General features: G+C 53.5%; 1 pseudogene; it reads left to right on the forward strand.

Annotated features, from left to right (window-relative positions):
- Positions 1-6,102: 6,102 nt before the first annotated feature.
- LOC129033017 (interleukin-9 receptor-like) lies at positions 6,103-14,468 on the forward strand (annotated as a pseudogene).
- Positions 14,469-20,646: the final 6,178 nt, after the last annotated feature.

Below are 20,646 nucleotides of genomic sequence, written 5' to 3' on the forward strand. Positions count from 1 at the left end.
TTGGGAGGGAGGGAGGGAGGGAGGGAGAGAGAGGGAGGCAGTGAGGAACGGAGGGAGAGACAGAGCGACGCAGGGACAGAGGGCGGGCGGGAGGGAGCCAGGGACAGAGGGAGGAAGGCAGAGAGATTAAACGGTCTCTGGCCTCCGGGAGCAACGGGACCCCCGCGCTCCGGGAAAAGGGTAAGCGCCCGGCGCGGGCTGAGGGCTGGGCCCACGGCCGCCGCGTCGGGCCGGCGGGGCACCCATTCGCCCCGATTCCGTGGCCCAAGGAACGGGCGGCTTCCTCAGAGACAAAAGACCGGGACCCGGTTTGCCGTCGGGTTTTCAACCGCGTGGTTCACAGACCGCACATCCCCAGGCTGAGCCTCGCAACGGAGCGCCAGGCCGACAGCCCCGACCACAGAGGAGCCACACTCAGGACGACTGAAGCGTGATTTGGGATTCCACGCTGCTGTGCCCTCTGCAAGGGGGCCTGTTGCTGACGTCTCTCCGGCCCCCGAAAGGCTGAGCATGTTGACGGTTTGCTTCCGGAGCTCTGCGGGCACCCACAGGCATCCAGGGAAGGGTGGAAGACCGGCATCGTGTCTCCTCGCTCTCCTTGCCAGTTTCCAAACCGGCCACACTGCAGACTCCCCATGTTGCGGGACACAGGAATCCATCGTCAGGCCATCACGCCGGGGATGCATCTTTTCCCTGGGGTCTCGCTCTGGTCTTCTGCGAGAAGACCTCCCAAGGTGCTGGGATTACAGGTCAGAGCCACCGCGCCCGGCCTGTACTTGTGTCTTTTCCAAAATTGACTATTTTGGGATAAGCTTAACATCCTCACTGCCTGCCTTTGCCCCCCACAAGTAATTAGCATACGCCTAAATAAAGTTTAAGCAAGCTAGCTCCACTATTCCCAAGCATGTATTATCTAGGGTCTAGTCTTTAGAAGTATAAAGGACAAATTGTACGAGTACAACTACAGAAAATGTTGTACCCAAACTGGAAAGGCTTAAGTGATCAATTGACGGATTTGTGTTTCCTATGGAAGAGGGTAGAAGGCAGAGTGCTAATATAGATATATAGGGGAGAAGAGGACAGGGCTTTTATGAAATGAATGCAGTCAAATCTTGGGAAAAGTTTCTTAAGTAGCATGAATGCTAGAGAGAGGATTCATGCAATTTCAATTTTAGCCGTGTCTAAAAATATCAAGACATAGCCAGCAGTTTTTGAAAAATAAATTATTCTCAACAAAACTATTAATGAGACTGATGAGGTGTTTCCCTTATTTTTTGTCTTCCAGTTACTTGGGTTTCATAGTCACATATTCAAGGGAGCGTACGGCTGTTTGGTAAAATGAGAGAATTCCACATCATGTTTTTGTTTGTTTGTTTTTAAAGATGAAAGAGCTGAACAACCTTGTTTGGTGTTAGCAATACCACCAGATTGTTCAAATTTCTTTAGAATCGTACTCCTTAAATTACACTGTGATGTAGTTTCAAAAATGGTCTGTAATGGCCTGTGAATTGACAGCTCATTAGGACATTCTTCAGTTTGGCTGAAACCAAAAAACCTGAAACCGTCGAAATTGAAAAATAATGGGGTTTGCCAAATTCTGCTTCTTACACTTTCACCTACCACGCCGTGTTCAAATATTGTGCTTGATAAGTATCGGAAACTTAAGGTACTCTTAATTTCAGTATAGTTTCACCAAAGTGGTATTCTTTGTGAGAAAGCCATAATCTCATCAGTAATGCCTTTCGAAAAGATCCAACGGAAAATATGAGCTAGCAACTCATCATGACAAGAAAGTAAAATTCAGGAAAAATCCTAAGGCAGAGCAGCTTCAGGCTTCAGTGTGAAACTATCATAGTCTGGGCGCAGTGGCTCACGCCTATAGTCCCTTCATTTTGGGAAGGCAAGTTGGGGCAGATCACCTGAAGTCGGCAGTTGAAGACCACCCTGGCCCAAATGGTGAAACCTCCTCTACACTTTAAACAAAAGACAAAAATTTGCCTGGCGTGGTGGCATGCTCATTTAGTCCCAGCTACCTTGGAGGCTGAGGCAGGAGAATGCCTTGAGCCCAGGATGCGGAGGCTGCAGTGAGCTGAGCTCAGGCCACTGTAATCCAGCCTGGGGGACAGAGGGAGACTCTGTCTCAAAAATAAATAAATAAGTACATAAATAAATAAATAAAATGAAATGAAATTGAAATAATATTTTCATATTCCCCTCACCCAGCCCATTTTATTTTCAGAGTATTGGATAAACCACCTGTTTCCCTGTGCGTTAGAGATTTTTCTTCTCAGACATTGAAGTTTTCTAAGTGCAACTCCATAAAAAGTCTCATTTTTAGCGTAAATAGTTTCTTTATGGTTGTGAAACGTGAACTTTGCGATTCTGTGAGGAAGACTGAATTCTGAAATACCCCCTGCATTTCCCGCCCCTCGCGTCCCAGGGGAGTCCGTGGTGGGGCTGGGGCCAGGGTCCCCAGGTCGCCGGGGCGGCGTGGGAACCCCAAGCCGGGGCAGCCCCACCTCCCCAGCCCGCGCCCCCGGAGGCCTCCGCGCGGCAGGGGCAGGTGCAAGCCGTCCGGGCGTCCCCCGAGACGGGGCTCCTCCAGGAGCCGGGGCGCTCGTCTGCACTCCCCTCCGGCCTGCTGGATGAGCTCCTGGCGAGCCCGGAGTTTCTGCAGCAGGCGCAACCTTTCCTAGAAACGGAGGCCCCGGGGGAGGGTTAGTTGTGGAGGCTGAGGCAGGAGAATCACTTGAACCTGGAAGGCAGAGGTTGCAGTGAGCTGAGATCGCGTCGTTGCACTCCAGCCTGGGCAGCAGAGTGAGACTCCGTCTCAATAATAATAATAATGATAATAATAGTAATAATAATGATGATGGAGTAAAAAACCATACACTTTAAGCACTTTATGTTTTCACAAGCTTTGTACATTTGTCCGCCTAAGCTTTTTCCTGCTCCACACATGCTTTTACCACTGCCAGTTTTAACACATATTTACACTTCCTTTTTTGCTGCGTTAGTTTCTCATCTTTGGGCATATTCTTGCAGCAGTTACTGGTTTTTTTTTTTTTTTGGAGACAGGGTTTCACTGTCAGCCAGGTTGGAGTACAGTGGTGCAATAATGACTCACCACAACCTGAAATTGCCAGGCTCGGGAGATCCTCCCACCTCAGCCTCCCGAGGAGCTGGGACTATAGGCGTGGGCCACCCTGCCCAGCTAAGGGAGGGTGAAGGGCTGAGCTTGCCTGAAGACCCTCCCGTGGGTGTGGCAGAGCCTGTGGTCTGAGGGAAGGGTCTAGCTGCAGGGCAGCCCACAGCTTCATAGTGGCCCAGGGAACCAGGGCAGGCAGGCCGTGAGGCCCAGTGGTCATCTGGGCCAGGCCTTGATGCTGAGGCCATGGAACAGGTGAGGCTCTAAGAAGGGCCCAGAGTGACCATGGGCTGGAGGCTATGTCCACAGATCCAATGCAGGAGAGGGTGTGCTGGGCAGTGATGTCAGCCAGGCTTCCCAGCAGGACTGGAGGTGTCAGGGGCAGCTCTGTCCCAGGTGGCGGACACTGGCTTCCCCTGTTGCTCTCACAACTGTCCTGTGACCTGGTGTTGTCTGAGCTGTGGTGAGGCCTCCCTGGTGACATCCAGGAGCACGGAGCCTGTGGGTGTGGGGGTGTGTGCACCTGCCGACTGCCTGGTCCTGTGGTCAAGGATGGGGGAACGCAGGTCTGCCTGTAGCTTCACCCCATTTATAAAGCACTGTGGTGCCTTCTGCTGGGGCATGTGCTGAGGGTGCCTTGCAGGCACTGCCCTCGGGAAGTTCACAGGCTTGTGCAGAAGCTGGTGGGAATGTGCCAAGAACAGAGGTGTCAGGAGCCAGGTATTGGGCAGGTCCCAGGTCTCTGAGCCTCAGTTTCCTCATCTGTAGGAGGGTGGTAACCCTGCCCTGCTCAGCTTACCAGGTACAGCTGTGAGTTTTCAGTGCAGAGGAAAAGCAGAGACCTTCCCCTCAGATGGCCATACCCCCTTGTCACTGTACCCAACACTCCAGTGCTCCCCCAGGGGGTGTCCTGGCCTCCTCCTTTGTAGCTCTCAGGTGTCACATGTGGGTCTTGCCCTACCATCCCCTCTCCCTGTCTAGAAATGAGGACTGCTGAGCTTGGAGCCACCCCGCTCCCTGCTCTCAAGCCATCTGCTCCTGGGTTAGCCTGTGGCTGGCCTGGCCTGATTCTACACAAATGTGGGTGTTTCTCCACTGCCGGGGCAGCGGTTGTCCATCTTGGGGCCTGGGTCAGCTCTCAGCTGTGGCTGTTGTGCCTGTGCTTCCCCCAGGTCCTGGTGGTCACTCCAACCCTGCCCTCACATATCCCAAGAGCAGGCTGACTGTCTTCCCATTCCTACCTTTCCAGTAACTGCTGCAAGAAGGGACAGACATTGCTGCAGAGAACTTGCCACAGTGTTTCATGTTGTGGCCGGTGGTGCCAGACTGCACGCTCCATTCTAGGGAAGGGTGAGGCTTCCCGATCATCAGTCTTAACAGGGGACTGTCCTGTGGGTACCTGGGTAGGCTGCAGGAGTGGGGTTAGAGTAGTGCCTACTCCCTGTTGAGAGTGTGTGAGTTCCTTAAGAGCGTGCATGCTGGGCCAGGCATGGTGGCTTATGCCTGTAATCCCAGCACTGTGGGAGACTGAGGCGGGCGGATCATTAGGTCAGCAGTTCAAGACCAGCCTGACCAACGTGGTGAAACCCCGTCTCTACTAAAAACACAAAAATTAGCTGGGAGTGGTGGTACGCACCTGTAATCCCAGCTACTCAGGAGGCTGAGGCAGGAGAATCACTGGAACCCAGGAGGCAGAGTTTGTAGTGAGCTGAGATTGCGCCACTGTACTCTAGCCTCTGTCTCAAAAAACAACAACAACAACAACAACAACAAAGCGTGCATGCTGTATGTCTGTTTTTTTTCTCCTCCTTAACACTAGTCAGTCTTGTGTAACCAGGCTGGCCCTGCTTCCTGCTTAGAAGCTATTGGTGTATCATCTGGAGCTGCAAATAGGGTGATAGGGCATCAGTAGCCTTCCCACACTCGAGCTTCCTGACACCCAGCCCCTCATCTCCAGCCAGCCTCTGGCTCCCCCAGGAATCTTGGGGCTCACGCCTCACACTCCATCATAGAGGGCTTTGCCCTTCTGGTGTGCCTTCCCTTGGAGGCACCTTGGAACGGGTACAACAGAGCTCTGGAAGTGCTGTCTGTTGCATCGATACCCCGCTGCTGCCTTCGTCCACCTTCCTGGGACAGAATCGTGGGATGGGTCTTTATTTAAGAAGACAAAAGGGAGAGAGAATGCATAGAGGCTGGGCATGGTGGCTCACTCCTGTAATCCCAGGGCTTTGGGAGGCCGAGGCTGGTGGATCACTTGAGGTCACGGGTTCAAGACCAGCCTGGCCAACACGGTGAAACCGTCTCTACTAAAAATACAAAAAAATTAACTGGGTGGCAGTGGGCACCTGTAATCCCAACTACTTGAGAGGCTGAGGCAGAAGAATCACCTGAACCCAGGAGTCGGAGGTTGCAGTGAGCCGAGATCACGCCACTGCACTCCAGCCTCCAGCCTGGGCAACAGAGGGAGACTCCGTCTCAAAAAAAAAAAAAAAAGAGAGAGAGAGAAGAAAAAAAGAATGCATAGAGACCATCTGTGTGACCCTGCCCAAGTCATTTTCCCTGCTTCACTCCTTGGGACTCAGCCTGTGAATGGGGACAGTGCTTCTCCCTTACAGAGCTGTTCTGAGAATTTTCATAGAGAATGCACCTGTGGTGGTTGTAAGTAGTGACTGGTTCCCCCAATCCTGACTCCCCTGCAGAATGGGGCCTGGGCCCAGGGACAGGGGATGGGCTGGCAGAGGATGCCCATCCTAGAGAGGAGCCTTCTTGGTGGACATGGAGACCTAGCTAAGTCAGAGTCCAGATCTAAGTTTGAGGGTACATCTGACACCCTGAAGCCATGAGTCTTTGGCTGGGTCAAGTGCCTTTCTGAGCTTCAGTTCCTTATCAGTAAACTCTGGGTAGTGGTGCCCAGTGTCTTTCACAGGACACCGTGTGAGTGCAGATGGAGACCCATGGAGCACTCTGCTGGGGAGCAATTCATGGGGAGCACCCCTCCAGAGAGGGATGGCTCGCACGGGCCCTCAGCCCAGGCCCTTGCAGGCTGGACCTTGGAGAGTGAGGCCCTGAGGCGAGACATGGGCACCTGGCTCCTGGCCTGCACCTGCGTCTGCACCTGTGTCTGCTCTGGAGTCTGTCTCAGGGGAAGGATGAGGTGAGGGCTGGGCACTAGTGTCTGTATGAGGTGTGTGGAGAACTAGGGCATGTTTGGGGGACTGGTTTGTCTGATGTTGAGACCCTAGGGAAAGTTTGGCCCAAACTGTGCTGGGGCATGTCCTCTAGGGTTCAGCCTGGAACTCAGTCTCTATTCTTGCTTCCTTTACCTTCCTATCTTCAGTCCCTGGACAGACCTTAGTCTCCCTTCCTTCACCCTCTTGACGCCTCTCTGGGTCTGACTTGCCCATGTACCATGGGTCAGAGCCCATCACTTCCCAGGCCTCCCAGTGCTTTCCTGGACAGATTCTGGGATCATTCACTGGTAACTGCCCTGCTAGGGTGTCAGCTGTCAGATCCCCCCGCAACCCCCCAACTCAGCTCTGCCCTGAAGCACTCAATGTGGGCTCCCGACCTTCACTGTCTCCAGGGCCAAGGGCTGGAACCTCCACCTGCCTCACCAACAACATTCTCAGGATCGATTGCCACTGGTCTGCCCCAGAGCTGGGCCAGGGCTCCAGCCCCAGGCTCCTCTTCACTAGGTGAGGGTGGAGGGCCATGCCCACCTGGACAGGGATGAGGGTGAGGTCCCCAGGATTGCAGCAGATATGCCAGGATAGTGTAGCAACCCCGTGGTGCTGACACATGCCCTTTCCAGCAACCAGGCTCCTGGTGGCACACGTAAGTACATCTTGCGGGGCCGTGAGTGCACTGTTGTGCTGCCGCCCGAGGCGGTGCTCCTGCCGTCCGACAATTTCATCATCACTTTCCAAATGCGTGTCTGGGAGGGAGCAGGTCAGCCTGGTGGACCCGGAGTACCTGCCCCGGAGACACGGTGAGCAGCGGCTATAGGCCTGGGGTGGGGCCCCTTGGCAAGAACATCCTGGCTGCTTGGGGGCTGGGAGCAGGGCCCTGCAGCCTGGGACCCCTGTGGCCCAGTGAGTGTTCTCAGTCCCAGCCAAGTAAGATCCAGGGCTGGGGGCAGGCTTGGCCCCTGGGAGGGGAGGGCCCACGTGGTTACTGCAGGGGCAGGGTTTTGTAGAAATAAAGATGCAGGGCTGCCAGTTGGGGCAGTGGCTGGCACTTAAGTCATGTGAAATGCACTTCAGTCATACCAGGAAGGACTCCAGTAAGATGCTGGGAAGAACTCCCAGCAGCAGACTGTGAAGGAAAGGGGAAGCAAGATTTAGAAACCTCCTAGTCTAGCTGCAGAGGTCAGAGGAAGTCATTGCTGTCCTGTCCCTCCTGAAGGTTTTCTGGACCAGTCTCCCAGTGAGGTGCTTGGTCTGAGAGGGCCTTGACCATGCCCCTTGGGAATCTTTCAGATCCCCAGTCTTGGGTGTGCTGACTGACACACCCAGACCCATGGGGCTTCAGCCTGACGTAGATTCACTCTGTTCCAGTGAAGCTGGACCCACTCTGAGTTGCAGAGCTGTAGGGAAAAGAAAGAGAGATCAGACTGTCACTGTGTCTGTGTAGAAAGGGAAGACATAAGAGACTCCATTTTGAAAAAGACCTGTACTTTAAACAATTGCTTTGCTGAGATGTTGTTAATTTGTAGCTTTGCCTCAGCCACTTTGACCCAACTTGGAGCTCACAAAAACATGTGTCGTATAAAATCAAGGTTTAAGGGATCTAGGGCTGTGCAGGACGTGCCTTGTTAACAAAATGTTTACAAGCAGTATACTTGGTAAAAGTCATTGCCATTCTCTAGTCTCAATAAACCAGGGGCACAATGCACTGTGGAAAGCCGCAGGGACCTCTGCCCTTGAAAGCTGGGTATTGTCCAAGGTTTCTCCCAATGTGATAGTCTGAAATATGGCCTTGTGGGATGAGAAAGACCTGACCATCCCCCAGCCCGACACCCGTAAAGGGTCTGTGCTGAGGAGGATTAGTAAAAGAGGAAAGCCTCTTGCAGTTGAGATAGAGGAGGGCCGCTGTCTCCTGCCTGCCCCTGGGAACTGAATGTCTCAGTGTAAAACCCGATTGTACATTTGTTGAATTCTGAGATAGGAGAAAAGCTGCCCTGTGGCGGGAAGCGAGACATGTTGGCAGCGATGCTGCCTTGTTATTCTTTACTCCGCTGAGATGTTTGGGTGGAGAGAAACATAAATCTGGCTTACGTGTACGTCCAGGCATAGTACCTTCCCTTGAACCTAATTATGACATAGATTCTTTTGCTCACATGTTTTTTGCTGACCTTCTCCTTATTATCACCCTGCTCTCCTACTACATTCCTTTTTACTGAAATAACGAAAATAATAATCAATAAAAACTGAAGGAACTCAGAGACCGGTGCCGGTGCAGGTCCTTGGTGTGCTGAGTGCCGGTCCCCTGGACCCACTGTTGTTTCTCTATACTTTGTGTCTTATTTCTTTTCTCAGTCTCTCATCCCACCCAACTAGAAATACCCACAGGTGTGGAGGGGCAGGCCACCCCTTCACAGAGCAACATCAGCTCTGGCCACTGCATCCTGACCTAGAGCATCAGTCCTGCCTTGGAGCTGAGAACCACACTTCTCAGCTATGACCTGGCCTTCGAGAGGCAGGAAGAGGCCTGGGAGGTAACGCTTCGGCTTGCTTCCCCTGGGGGCCTCTCTCCTGGGAGCAGCAGTCCAGGGCAGACTACCCAGCCTACATAAGGAGAGGTCAACTTGGAGTGAAGAGGAGGGGAGGCGCTAGAGCCAGGTGTGTGTGTGCACACATGCTCACATGCACATGTGTGTGCTTCATGTGTGTATGTGAGTAGGGTGAGAGCGCCTGTGTTTATGTGTGTGCACATGTAAGTGTGCCCATGTTTGTGTTTGTAAGTGTACATGAGTGTGTGCCTCATGGTTGTATATGTGAGTGTGCACATGGGCATGCCTACAGGTATGAATGTGTATGTGAGTGTGGTGAGTTGCTTCTGTGCACACACTTGTGTTTATGAGTGTACATGCAAGTGTGATGAGTGTGAAAGTGTGCCTGTAGACATGTTTGCCTGTGTGTGCACATGTGTATTTGTGGGCAAACGCAGCTGTGTCTGTGTGTGAGTGTGAGTGTGCCTTCTCTCTGTGGGTGTGCACGTGAACGTGGTGAGTGTGCTTTTGTGAACACAGATGTGTTCCTGTGTGTATGTGAGCGTGTGTGTGTGTGTGTATTCTCGAGGGGGACCCAGCCCCACCTTCAGTACCTGCTAACTGTCCCCACCCCCACAGCGGGCCTAGCACAGGGATCACATTGTCGGGGTGACCTGGCTCATACTTGAAGCCTTTGAGCTGGACCCTGGCTTTATCCTTGAGGCCAGGCTGCGTGTCCAGATGGCCATGCTGGAGGATGACGTGGCACAGAAGGAGCGTTACACAGGCCAGTGGAGCGAGTGGAGCCAGCCTGTGTGCTTCCAGGCTCCTCAGAGACAAGGTGGCTGCTGCTATGGCTGCTGCACTTCCAGAGTCTGGGCTGGGTGTCCCCTGCACCCTTTCAGCCTCCTGGAAGCCCCTCCCTGAGGCAGCCAAGCCCCAGTTTGACCCCCTTCCTCTGAAGCTCTGACATCTGTAGGGAGGAAATAAACACCTGCCAACTCTGGGGCTTCCTGGGAACCCACAGTCAGTGGCTCCTGTTAGGAGTGAGGGTGGCAGGGCTGCACACTAGGGTTGGTGCTCCTGCCTGGAGGCTGGACATGACCTCAGTGTCCTTAGTGAGTGCTGGGCTGACCCTTGCGCACTGCAGTGCTGAGACAGCCCAGGGACCTTATGACCCACTGTGTGGCAGATGGGAAGAGTGAGGCCCAGGAGTGTGGCTCACACAAGGTCCTTCAGCAGGTGACACAAACCTCCAAGGCTCATCACAAACCTTCCACTTTGGCCCAGAGCACTAAAGGGTGCGCTTTTGCCAGGTGGGTTTTAGGGGAGCCTCCTGGCACTGACGCTGCTCATAGCCCTGGGCCCTTCCTGCCCACAGGCCCTCTGATCCCACCCTGGGGGCAGCCAGGCAACACCTTTGTTGCTGTGTCTGTCTTTCTCCTGCTGACTGGCCCGATCTAACTCCTGTCCAAGCTGTCGCCCAGGTAGGTAGCTGATGTGTGTGTGTATGTACATGTGTGAGCGTGTAAGAGTGTACATGTCAGTGTATGTGTGAGTGTGTGGTGGGTGGGCCGTCAAGGGCCACCTCTGTCTGGTTCCTCCCCTCCCCTCTCCACTGCCTGGTCCTGGATGGGGTGGGCTTTTCAAGTCTCCACTCTGGGCCAGTAGAGAGTTGTCAAGTTGCCAGGGGAGAGAAGGGAAGGGGCATCTGAGGCAGAGGCTGAAGATAAGGGCAGCTTGGTCCTGACCAGACTCAGAGTCACCGAGATCAAGAGCCTGGGGTCCTAGTCTTCTGCCTCTGGAGGAGCTTGGTTTGTTCATTTGTTCACATGTTCTACGAAAGGACAGTTGGGGCATCTAGTGTGCTCAGGACCCTGTTCTCACCCTGGCAGATGCCTTAGAGAACAAGATGGACAAGGGCCCTCCTTAAATAAACCATCACGCCTCATGCACCACATGTCAGGTTACAAGAGGGGGTGCAGGGGCCATGTCAGGCCGCGGATGTGAGGAAGAGGGTGTGGGGAGAGGGGTGTTGGGTGGTGCTAAGTGGGAGGGTGCTTGGCTTCTCCTTGGAGCAAAGGAAAGTGTGAAACTGTGTAACATGACCTAGTTTGTTTTGAGGAATGGATTGCTGGGAAAAGGGGGCATAGGGGAGCTGCTGGGGGCCAGTGGGGTGCCCACAGGGAGATGATTTGGCATGAGCCAGTGAAAGAAATGGAGGTAGAGCAAGGTGGAGGGAATTGCAGGGTCTTAGGAGAAGAAATAGAGGGGACGTGTGGCTGGATGAGATATGAGTGGTGACCCCTGAGGTGGGGAAATGGGGCACAGCCTTGCGGGAAGGTTGGCAAGGTCTATTTACACCTGTTGGGTTGGAGCCCCAGGTGACATCCTTATGAGAGGGTCAGTGGATCCTTGGCAGCAAGTCAGGTGCTCAGGGAGACACTGGGTGGGGTGGGAGCCACAGATGTGCTGATGGCAAAGACAGAGAGTCTGGAGGTGCGGCTCCCTCTGTGGGCTGAGGATCTAGCTGATAACTCCCTGTTCTGAACCCGCCATCGCAGCTCACGCTGTAAAGGATGCGCACCTCAGTATAAATCAGTTCTGTGCAGCCGTTAGGCAAGGAGGCCCAGTTGGGTCCTGCCCTGAGAGTGGGTTGGGATGTGATGAGATGGGAGAGAGGCAGTGGCAGGGATGAGCTGGGCGGGCCTCCTGCTGATGGAAGGAAGCTCTGCCTCTGCAGTGACCTCAGGCCACCTGGGTCCCTGTAGGCCTCTGACTGGCGTCTCCTGGCCTTAGGGTGAAGAGAACCTTCTACTAGAACGTGCCCTCTCCAGCGGTGTTCTTCCAGCCCCTCTATGGTGTGCACAATGGGAACTTCCAGGTGTGTGCAGAGACCACGGCAGGGCGTCGGGGGCAGGTGTTGCCCAGAGCTCTGGCCTGCCCGAGATGTTGGCTTTCATGAGGGTTGGCGGCCAGTATGGGAGCCTTGTCAGTGCTTGGAGCCTTTTTTGTATATTCAGTTTATTTCAATTTATACGCTGTGTCTCAAGTGGGGAAAAACTAGCTTTATTCTCCATTACTGATTTCTTTTTGTTCTCATGTCTCCAGTTCCACTGTTGATGGAAAAATGTAAGTTTCTCATGACTTGTCTCTGTCCCCTCTGGTTTGCGGCTGTCTGCACGCACCACGTGCCTCACCTCCTCCTTCTGCGAAGATGTCTGTCCTGTGGCAGTGGGGAAGGGTCTGTGGTGTGTGCACTGCCCTTGGGGCTCTCACTGCCTCTGGGCTCCTGCTCTGCCTGGTCCCTTGGTCCCCACGGATCACATGCTGGCACCACAGCTGTGGAGTGGGCTCTGCAATTCCCCATCTGTGCCCCTGTTGGGCCCCCACAGCCCAGGAACCAGTGAGCAACTTGGGGGTTGCATCAGCCCCTCCCCTCCCTGCTGGGCTGGCGGTTCATGCCCCCTGGGTGGGAGGAGGGGGAGAGGGAGGGCTCCATTGAATGGTCTCTGGTTTTTCCCCTCTGACTTCTCGCTTTGGGCAAAGGACAAGAAGCAGTGAGGGCCCCTTCCTGGGTTCTCAGCCAAGCTGACCCCTCTTCTCCAGGATCTTCCCTCCCTGTGCCCTAGGGCATCCCTGGGCCCTGTGTGGCAAGAATGTCCCTTCCACACCGTGGCTCCAGCTTACTATGCAGAAAAATCCTTTTCTCTCTCAATGAGGAGCCTAGTTTTCAAGATTTTTGTCCAAATGTTCAATTTGAACCATAAACCAGGCACCTGGCTCTTGGCAGAGTCTCCCCCTTTCCCCTAGGTGGTAGGTGTGACCATCATGGGCCTGGGCAGCCGAGTACAAGGCTGAGCAGGACACAGATCATGACTGTCCCCCGGACTGTCATCCTGTTGCAGGCACCAGCCCTTCCCTAGAGAATCAGGGCACCTGCCAGGGGTTATTTAGACCCGCGGGTGGGGATCTGGTGCCGTAGGTTTGTCTCCAGGGAGCAGTGCGGTGATGGAGGGTGTGTTGTGGGTTTAGGGAGCAGTGCAGTGATGGAGGGTGTGTTGTGGGTTTAGGGAGCAGTGCAGTGACGGAGGTGTGTTGTGTGTTGTGCATGGGATGGAGGTTCCTGGTCTCACCAAGGGAAGAGCTTCCTTTTGGAGGCGGGGGCCTCCTGTGTCCCCACAGAAAGATCCAGGTCTGCTAGCCTTAGCCCAGTGCTTTGAAAGTCACCAGTCCTGACGGCGACTCGTGTGTGTGTGTGTGTGTGTGTGTGTGTGTTTGTGTGTGTACATGTGGTGGGAATGCCCAGTCTCTGCAGCTGCTGAAAGGCCTTGAGGCACATGCTGTCAGGAGTTGGCTCTGTCCTGGGCAGACATCACCATCTGTACCTTGGTTCAGGCTGCCGTGAGCACCAGGCCCTGTGCTGGCGGAGTGGTGAGGAGCCTGAAGGGACTCAGGGTCCCATGATGAGGCTGGGCTGGCACATGGAGGAAAGACAGAATGTCCAAGACACAGGCGCTGCTTGGCCTCTGGGTGTGGACCTCAGGAGGGCTTCCTGGAGGAGGAGGGCTTCCTGGAGGAGGAGGGCTTCCTGGAGGAGGAGGGCTTCCTGGAGGAGGAGGGAGGCTGGGCTTGCCAGAAAGGAGGCAGCTGCTCCCAGGATGAGTTCCGAACATGCTACCTGAGCCCTTCCCTCCTCCTGCACTCTGTTCCAGACTTGGATGGGGGCCCACAGGGCTGGTGTGCTGCTGAGCCAGGACTGTGCTGGCACCCGACGAGGAGCCTCGGAGCCCTGTGTCCAGGAGGCCACTGCACTGCTCACCTGTGGCCCAGCGGGTCCTTGGAAATCTGTGGGCCTGGAGGAAGAGCAGGAAGTTGCTGGGACCTGAGCTCAGAGCATGTGCTGCCAGCAGGGTGTACGGAGTGGAGGGTACAGCCACTTGCCTATCTGCCACGGGAGGACTGGGCCCCCACGTCCCCCACCAGGGCATGTTACTCCCTTCTGTCCTTAGCAAGGCTCGGTCCTGGAGGTTCTAGGTCCCTGACTTGCTAGATGAATCATGTCCGTTTTTGGAAAATGGACTTAAGTCTCCGGAGCCCTTGTCTGGGACTGAACCTCCTGAGAATGGGCCCCTAGCAGTGGTCGGAGGTCCTGTCTGGATGGAGGCTCAGGGGCAGCTTCAGGGAGGAAGGATCCCTCCGCTCAGTGCCTGTAGGGAGGAACCTCTACCCTCAGCATCCTGCCCACAGGTTCCTCCTTTGGCTGTCCCTTTTCTTTATCCCTGGCCTCTCTGAGAAGAGGGGTGTGGTTTCTCAGCTGTTCCACCATCATCCCCTTAAAGGGCCAGCCTGGCCCCACTGGACACAGGTAAGGCACCACGACCACCTGGTGTGACCTCTCTGTGCCTTCCTGAGGCACCTTTCTAGAGATTAAAAGGGGCTTCATGGCTGCTCCAAAGTGCTGATGGCTGGGAAGAGGGGCCAGAGGAGGAGTGAGGGGTGAGGTTTGGCCAGCCCTAGGCTTTCTGGGCTCTAGGGATAGCACGATGGATGCTCAATGACAGTTTCGGGGACAGCAGGGTGGAGACTCAGGGACAGCTCCGGGGATAGCAGGGTGGAGTCTCAGGGGCAGCTCTGGGCTGAGGTCAGGGTGGAGGCTCAGGGGTAGCTCCGGGGACAGCAGGGTGGATGCTCAGGGACAGCTCTGGGCTGAGGTCAGGGTGGAGGCTCAGGGGCAGCTTCAGGGACAACAGGGTGGAGGTTCAGGGACAGTTCATGGGAGGCCAGAGGCCTCATTCCTCCTTGTCCACATCCTCCCACTTGCTCCTGGAAACAGAGCTGAGGCTGGAGCTCCCAGACAGTCAGTGCTGAAAGTGTCCATCCAGCAGTGATGGTGGCCTGTGAAAGGTCCTGCTTCTGTCCTCAGCCTCTCATGGGGTGGGCTTGGGGAGGAGCTGTGGTCTGGAGAGAGCGGCAGATGGAGCAGAACGTGCCTGCATTTGTTTCCTAGGGCTGCCGTAACAAAGTGCCACAAAATGGGTAGCTTAGAACCACAGAGATTTATCTCTGTCTCAGTTCCGAAGTCCAGAAGTTGGAAAGAAAGATGTTGGCAGTGTTCCCGACTACATGTTCTTCGGCTCCCATGAAACATAAGTTGATACAAGGCCAAGCAAGTTTCCCAGACAAGGCTTTATTAAGTCTTATGCCCTAAAGGTTGAGCAGAAGAGAGACATATTAAGTCTTATGCCCTAAAGGTTGGCCAGGAGGAAGGATTCTTGGCTGGCTCCCCAAGGGGAGTGCATTGTGGTGTCTTAAGGAGGGTGACATGCATAATTTATGAGTTAGGTGAGTGTCATTACACCTACAGGGTGGAGTGAAGGGTGCTCAGATGCAGTAAAGAATCGTGCTAACACACACGCTGCATGATCAGAAAATAGCAGATAAGCCCATATCTGGGTGGGGACTTTTGTATTATAATGAGGCCGGGGTAAGGATCAGTCATTCTCCTGGCCTCGTGCACAAGAGGGTGATAGAGTCAACTCCCTTGGGTAAGACTTACGGCGAGATGCTGCTTATCTTAGTGTATTTCAGACAGTTGGCAAGGTCTGGCCAGCGAGTATGGCACCTGGAGGGTGGCGCTGCAAGGGCTGGTGGTCAGCGGGCATGTACGGAACAACATGTTAGTGGGGGTGGGCTGAGTCCCATTTCTACTCTGTCTCAGCAGGGCCATGCTCCCTCTGAAGGCACTAGGGAAGGATCCATTTCGGGCCTCTCTTCAGCTTCTGTTAGTTTCTTGGCTTGTGACAGCAAAACTCCATTTTTTTTTTAAGATGGCATCTTGGTCTGTCACCCAGGCTGAAGTGCAGTGGCGTGATCTCAGCCCTCTGCAACCTCTGCCTCCCCGGTTCAAGTGATTCTCCTGCCTCCACCTCCCAAGTAGCTGGGATTACAGGCGCGAGCCACCACATCCAGCTAATTTTTGTATTTTTAGTAGATACAGGATTTTGCCATGTTGACCATGTCGGTCTCAAATTCCTGGCCTCAAGTGATTGCCTGCCTCCCCTTCCCAAAGTGCTGAGATTACAGACATGAGCCACTGTACCCGGGCATGTCATCTGTATATCTTTTTTGGTGAGGTGTCTATCTTTTAATTGGGTTGTTTTTCTTCTTGTTATTAGAATTTGTTTGTATATTTTGCACACAAGTCTTTTTCAGGTTTGTTTTTTAAATATTTTCTCTCAGTCTGTGGCTTGTTTTTTGATTCTTTTAATGGGATATTTCACAGAGTAGTCATTTTAATAAAGTCTACATTATCTTTTTTTATTTTATGAACTGACTTTTGGTATTGTATCTAAAGACTCATCACCAATCCAAAGTCATATGGATTTTCTTCTATAACTTTTACAATTTTATATTTGAAAATTTAAGTCTACAGACTATCTTGAGTGATTTTTTAGGGGTGAGCTATGAAGTCTGTATCTACATTCATTTTTTTCCTTATGGTTTCTGATTGTTCTGTCGCCATCTGTGGAACAGACTTTTCTTTCCCCATTGAATATTTTTGCCCCTTTGACAAAAGCAGTTGACTATATTTATTTGGGTCTTTTGGGTTCTGTATTCTATTCTGTTTATCTATTTGTCCATTCCTTCACCAATATCACTCTCTTCATTACTTTAGCTTTGTGGTAAAGCTAACAGTAATGAGTGTACTCCTCCTAAACAAGGAGTATCTGCATTTATTTATATATTTTTTATTCTTCCCAACCATGATCCAAGGTTTTCTGAATGCGTATTTGGATGTATTTTATTACATTTATACTTAATAAATTCAATTTTGGGGGTGCTATTGTAAATGGTATTTTTTTTAAATTTCAAGTTCAAATTATTCCTATACATTATTGCTGATAGAAAGTCAGGCAGTGCATGGTGGCTCACGCATGTAATCCTAGCACTTTGGGAGGCTGAGTTGGGGGGATCACTTGAGCTTGGGAGTTCTAGACCGGCCTGGGCAATATAGTGAGACCCACCCCCCCAATAAAAAATAAAAGAAAATAAAATAATTAAAATAAATAAAAGAAAATCAGGTGGGGCTGGGCACTGTGGTTCACACCTGTAATCCCAGTGCTTTGGGAGGCTGAGGTTGGAGAATCTCTTGAACCCAGGAGCTGGAAGCTGATCCCAGGAGCTGTGATTATGCCACTGTCCTCAAGCCTGGGTAACAGAACGAGACCCTGTCTCTTAAAAAGGAAAGAAAGAAAATCAATTTAGTTTTGTCTACTGGCCATCTTCTTTTTCTTTCTTTCTTTCTTTTTTTTTTTTGAGAAGGAGTCTCGCTCTGTTGCCCAGGCTGGAGTGCAGGGCACAATCTCAGCTCACTGCAACCTCTGCCTCCCGGGTTCAAGCGATTCTCCTGCGTCAGCCTCCAAAGTAGCTGGGATGACAGGCACGCGCCATCATGCCTGCTAATTTTTGTATTTTTAGTAGAGACGAGGGTTCACCACGTTGGCCCGGCTGGTCTCGAACTCCTGACCTCAAGTGATCCGCCCGCCTCAGCCTCTCAAAGTGCTGGGATTACAGGCGTGAACTGGCCATCTTCCTTGATTAGTATCTCAATGCGTTCCCGTCAAGGCACGGGATGGCGGGCTCCATTCCAGTTGAAAATTCCAAAATCTCGGCCTGGAAAAATCCAGACGCAGATTTTCGGAGATTCTCCAGAGCTGCCGCGAGGGGGCGCGTGGCCCGGCCAAACCCGGAGGGCTGCGGGCGCGAACCGTGTCCGGAGGGCTGCGCGCGGGAACCGTGTCCGGAGGGCTGCGCGCGCGAACCGTGTCCGGAGGGCTGCGCGCGCGAACCGTGTCCGGAGGGCTGCGCGCGCGAACCGTGTCCGGAGGGCTGCGCGCGCGAACCGTGTCCGGAGGGCTGCGCGCGCGAACCGTGTCCGGAGGGCTGCGCGCGCGAACCGTGTCCGGAGGGCTGCGCGCGCGAACCGTGTCCGGAGGGCTGCGCGCGCGAACCGTGTCCGGAGGGCTGCGCGCGCGAACCGTGTCCGGAGGGCTGCGCGCGCGAACCGGGTCCGAAGCGCACGGCGGCGTCCTGGGGCGTCCACTGTGAGGACGGAGCTTCCTCTCAGCACCCACCCAGGAGGGGCCGGGGCTTAGGACACGTGGGGCCACGCCCGCTGTGAGCACAGGGAGACGCTCCGGGACACCTGGGGCCGCCGAGGAGAAAGTGAGAAAAAGGCTTCCTGCCCGCGCTGTGACTGCGGCGGAGCGAGCGCGGCGCATTTCCCGTCTGGCCATTTGTACCCGGACTTCATTTTGTACCAGCGTCCCTTCATGGATGCTTGGGCGGGTCACCCCCAGCACAGGACAAGATGCCGGTTAAGGATGCGATTTTGTTTCTGGGGAGAGACCCTGGTCCCGGGAGAAGAGGAGAAACGTGGAGACGCCGTTGTGCCGTCGGAGGTTGGGGACTGGCAGGGGCCACAGCCTGAGGCGGAGGAAACAGACGCCCCCGATCTGTGCTCTTTTTTTTTTTTTTTTTTTGAGAAGGAGTTTCGCTTCGGTTTCCCAGGCTGGAGTGCAATGGCGCGATCTCGGCTCACTGCAACCTCCGCCACCCGCGTTCAAGCGACTCTCCTGCCTCAGCCTCCCGAGTAGCTGGAATTACAGGGACCCACCATCACGCCCAGCTAATTTTTTCTATTTGTAGTAGAGACGGGTTGCACTATGTTGGCTGGTCTCGAACTCCTGACCGCAGGCAATGCACCCGCCTTAGCCTCCCAAAGTGCTGGGATTACAGGCGTGAGCCATCTCGCCTGGCCAGTGCTTGGTGTTTTAAGGCTTATTTGTTAACATAGTGGAAACAACACAGGAAAATGGAAAAGTAGCACATTATCATGCTCACGGCACTGCACTCCAGTCTGGGCGACAGAGCGAGACCCTTTTTAAGAGTAAAAAGAAAAGAAAGAAAATAAATTGAGTTTTGTCTACTGGCCATCTTCTTTTTTTCTTTTTCTCTTTTTTTTTTTTTTGAGACAGAGTCTTGCTCTGTCGCCCAGGCTGGAGTGCAGTGGTGCGATCTTGGCTCACTGCAACCTCCTCCTCCCAGGTTCAAGCAATTCTCCTGCCTCAGCCTCCAGAGTAGCTGGGACTACAGGCGTGTGCCACCACGCCCAGATAATTTTTGTATTTTTAGTAGAGATGGGGTTTTACTATGTTAGCCAGAATGGTCTCGATTTCCTGACCTCAAGTGATCCGCCCGACTCGGCCTCCCAAAGTGCTGGGATTACAGGCGTGAACTGGCCATCTTCTTTGATTGCTATCTCCATGCGTTCCGGTCAAGGCACGGGATGGTGGTCTCCAGTTCAGTTGAAATTTCCAAAATCACCGCCTGGAAAAAATCAGACGCTGATTTCCAGAGATTCCCCAGAGCTGCCGCGAGGGGGCGCCCGGCCGTGCCAAACCCGGAGGGCCGCGCGCGCGAACCGTGTAGGATCCTCACGGCGGCGTCCTGGGGGGTCCACTGTGAGGACGGAGCTGCCTCTCCTCAGGACCCACCCAGGAGGGGCCGGGGCTTGGGACGCCGGGGGGCACCTGGGGCCGCGTCCGCTGTGAGGACAGGGAGACGCTGCTGCAGTTCCCGGGCACCTGGGGCCGCCTAGGCAAAGGTGAGGAAGAGGCTTCCTGTCCCCGCTGTGAGTGCAGCGGAGCGAGCGCGGCCGCGTTTCCCGTCGGGCTGTTTGTACCTGGACTTCACTTTGTGCAAAAGCGTCCCTTCATGGCGGCTTGGGCGGGTCACCCCCAGCGCAAGGCCAAGATGCCGGTTACGAATGCGAGTTTGTTTCTGGGGAGAGACCCTGGTACCGGGAGAGGAGGAGGAACGCGGAGACGCCGTCGGGCGTTCGGGATGTTGGGGACTGGCAGGCGCCACAGCCTGAGGTCGAGGAAACAGGCGCCCCCGGATCAGTGCTCATTTTTTGTTTGGTTTTGTTTTTTTTGAGACGGACTTTCGCTCTTGTTTCCCAGGTTGGAGTGCAATGGCGCGATCTCGGCTCACTGCAATCTCCGCTTCCCGGGTTCAAGCGATTCTCTTGCCTCAGCCGCCGGGGTTACAGGCATGCACCAGCACACCCGGCTAATTTTGTATTTTTAGTAGAGATGGGGTTTCTCCATGTTGCTCAGGCTGGTCTTGAACTCCCAACCTCATCAGGTGATCCACCCACCTCGGCCTCCCAAAGTGGTGGGATTACAGGCGTGAGCCACCTCGCCTGCTCAGTGCTCCGTGTTTTCAGGCTCATCTGTTAACACAGTGGAAACAACACAGGAAAATGGAAAAGTAGGCACATTATCATGCTCACGCCACTGCATTCAAGCCCTGGGCAACAGAGCGAGACCTTGTCTCAAAAAACAAAAACAAATGAAAACAAAACCAAAAAAGCCATTGTGTGCGTCTAACGGAAGTGAACTCGTCAACAACAGTTTTTCTTTTGTTGAGAAAGTCTGTTTAATTTGCAGTGTATTTGTAATGGTAGATAAAATGACGTGTGTTTTATAAACATTCTCATCCTAAGTTAGTTGAAATGTATTAACTATATCAAGCTTTGACATGATACCATAAAATTAATTGAAGAAAGTCACTACTCTTTTTTTCCCTTGGCCGTGACCATTTTAAATAAAATCAGATTTTGTTAAGGTTACTTAATACTGAGCTGTAAACCCCTCTGGCCCTGCAGTGTCTTTTCTTATCTTTTTTTTTCTTGTTTTTTTTTTTTTTTGAGATGGAGTCT

This window comes from Pongo pygmaeus, chromosome 2 (assembly GCF_028885625.2).
Source record: "Pongo pygmaeus isolate AG05252 chromosome 2, NHGRI_mPonPyg2-v2.0_pri, whole genome shotgun sequence".
NCBI lineage: Eukaryota > Metazoa > Chordata > Mammalia > Primates > Hominidae > Pongo > Pongo pygmaeus.